Source organism: Cicer arietinum, chromosome 5 (assembly GCF_000331145.2).
Source record: "Cicer arietinum cultivar CDC Frontier isolate Library 1 chromosome 5, Cicar.CDCFrontier_v2.0, whole genome shotgun sequence".
Classification (NCBI taxonomy): domain Eukaryota; kingdom Viridiplantae; phylum Streptophyta; class Magnoliopsida; order Fabales; family Fabaceae; genus Cicer; species Cicer arietinum.
The window spans coordinates 12,976,503-12,979,717 of record NC_021164.2 but is presented as its reverse complement, the minus strand read 5'-3'; positions in this window follow the sequence as shown (position 1 = coordinate 12,979,717).

The following is a 3,215-nucleotide window of genomic DNA, read 5'->3' as shown; positions in this document are numbered from 1 at the left end:
CGATTGAACTAAACATCTAGTAAAAACTTTTCTGACAAATACTACCGAATCGATTGGCACTTCGATTAACTTGAAAATAGCTAAGTCACTGTCTTAAACACAATCGATTGGCAAATCGATTGGCAAATCGATTGAAAGAACTATTTTGAAATCACAGTCAACTTTCAGCTTGTGGCCAAATCGATTCTGAGTATTTGTAAATCGATTATGAGACTTAGTAAATGGATTAAGTAATCGATTGGTGTGATTTTTATTAGAACAAAACACCTGACATCGATTATGAAATCGATTCATATAAGTCTGCACATAATTTACTGAAAAGAGTTTTTAAAAGAATCGATTGGCTTATATAGTTTCAAGATTCAAGAAAAACAAGACTCGCGATAATCTTATAGTTTGTTACGAAAATCGCCCCAAGAGTCCACATGAAATCGAGGATCGAGATACCCTTATAGCATTCTTCTTCAAAATTTATAATTGTGTTTCGGTTTCCGCGTCAGATTTAAACAATAGCCAACATCTTGTTCGAAAATATGGATATCGTTCCATTTTAGTCAAGTGGTATGAAAATCGCCCGAAATGTCCAGATGAAATCGAGGACCAGAAGACTCTTGTAGAATTCTTCTCCTAAATTTATTACTATGTTTCGGGTTCCGTGTCAGTTTTCAAACACTATCCATCGTCTTATTCGAAAATACGAATTTCGGTCCATTTTTGTCGAGCGGTATGAAAATCGCAAGAAAAGTCCAGATGAAATAGTGGACCGAGACACCCTTTTAACATTCTTCTCCTTAATATATAACAGTGTTTTCAGTTTTCCGCGTCGTATTTCAAATACTAGCTATCGTCTCGCTTGAAAAGTCCATATGAAATCGAGGACCAAGAGTACCTTATAGCACTCTTTTTCTAAATTTATAAATTTTTTTCAGTTTCTGCGTTAGATTTCAAACAATAGCCATCATCTTGTCCATTTTTCAGTTTCGGTCCATTTTAGTCGGGTGGTACGTAAATAGCCCAAAAATTCCAGATGAAATCGAGGACCAGGAGACTCTTATAGAATTCTTCACCTAAATTTATAATTGTGGTTCGGGTTCCGCGTCTGTTTTCGAACACTATCCATCGTCTTGTTCAAAAATTTGGATTTCAGTCCATTTTTGCCGTTTGTTACGAAAATTGCCCCAAGAGTCCACATGAAATCGAGGATCGAGATACCCTCATAACATTCTTCTTCAAAATTTATAACTATGTTTCGGTTTCCGCGTCAGATTTCAAACAATAGCCAACATCTTGTTCGAAAATATGGATATCGTTCCATTTTAGTCAGGTGGTATGAAAATCGCCCGAAATGTCCAGATGAAATCGAGGACCAGAAGACTCTTGTAGAATTCTTCTCCTAAATTTATTACTATGTTTCGGGTTCCGTGTCAGTTTTCAAACACTATCCATCGTCTTATTCGAAAATACGGATTTCGGTCCATTTTTGTCAGGCGGTATGAAAATCGCAAAAAAGTCCAGATGAAATAGTGGACCGAGAGACCCTTTTAACATTCTTCTCCTTAATATATAACAGTGTTTTCAGTTTTCCGCGTCGTATTTCAAATACTAGCTATCGTCTGGTTTGAAAATATAGATTTTGGTCCATGTTTGTCGAGGCGTACGAAACTTGCCCTAAAGGTTTAGATGAAATCAAGGACCGAGAGTCCCTTATAGCATTCGTCATCTAAATTTATAATAGTTTTTCTGTTTTCGCGTCATATTCCAAACACTAGCCGTCATCTTGTTCGAAAATACGAATTTCGATCCATTTTAGTCAAGTGGTAAAAAAATCACCCGAAATGTCCAAATGAAATCGAGGACAGGGATACCCTTATAGAATTCTTCTCCTAAATATATAACAGTGTTTCGGGTTCCGCATCAGATTTTAAACACTACCCATAGTCTGGTCCGAAAATACAGATTTTGATCCATTTTTGTAGAGGGATACGAAAATCGCCCGTAAAGTCTAGATGAAATCGAGGACCTAGAGACCCTTATAGCATTCATCAACTTAATTTATAAATGTGTTTCGGGTTCCGCGTCAGATTTCAAACACTAGTCACGTCTTGTTCGAAAATACGCATTTCGGTACATTTTTTGTCGAGTAGTACGAAAATCCCCGAAAAGTCCAAATGAAATTGAGGATTGAGAGACCGTCATAGCATTTTTCTCCTAAATATGTAAAAGTTATTCGGGTTCCGCGTCAGATTTCCAACACTAGCCATTGCTAGTCCAAAAATACAGATTTGGTCAATTTTTCTAAAGTGGTACGAAACTCGCCCGAAAAGTCCAGATGAAATCGAGGACCGAGAGTCTCTTATAACATTCTTCTTCTAAATTTATAAATGTGTTTCGGTTTCCGCATCAGATTTCAAACAATAGCCATTATCTTGTTCGAAAATACAGATTTCGGTCCATTTTAGTCGGGTGGTACGAAAATCACCCGAAAAGTCCATATGAAATCGAGGACCGGGAGACCCTGATAGCATTCTTCTCCATAATTTATAATTGTGTTTCAGGCTCTGCATCAAATATCAAACACTAGCCCTCGTTTGGCCCGAAAATATAGACGAAAATCGCCCAAAAATTCCAGATGAAATCGAGGACCGAGAGAACCTTATATCATTCTTCTCCTAAATATATAACAATGTTTCAGGTTCCGCGTCAGTTTTCATATAGTAGCCATCGTCTGGTCCGAAAATACAGATTTTGGTCTATTTTTGTCAAGGGGTACGAAATTCGCCCGATAAGTCTAGAAGATATCAACGACTGAAAGACCATTGTAGCATTCTTCTTCTAAATTTATAATTGTGTTTCGGGATCCGAGTCATATTTTAAACACTAGCCATCATCTTGTTCGATTTCATTTTGACTTTTTGGGTGATTTTCGTACGCCTCGACAAAAATGAACCAAGATCTTAATTTTCGGACCAGACGATGGCTAGTGTTTGAAATCTGATGCGGAACCCGAATAACGGGACCAAAATCTGTATTTTTTTAATAGACGATGGCTAGCGTTGGAAATCTGATGCGGAACTCGAAACACTGTTATATATTTAGGAAAAGAAAGCTGTGAGTGTCTCTCGGTCCTAGATTTCATTTGGACTTTCGTACTACACGAAAAAAATGGACCGAAATCCGTATTTTCAAACCAGACGGTGGCTAGTGTTTGAAATCTG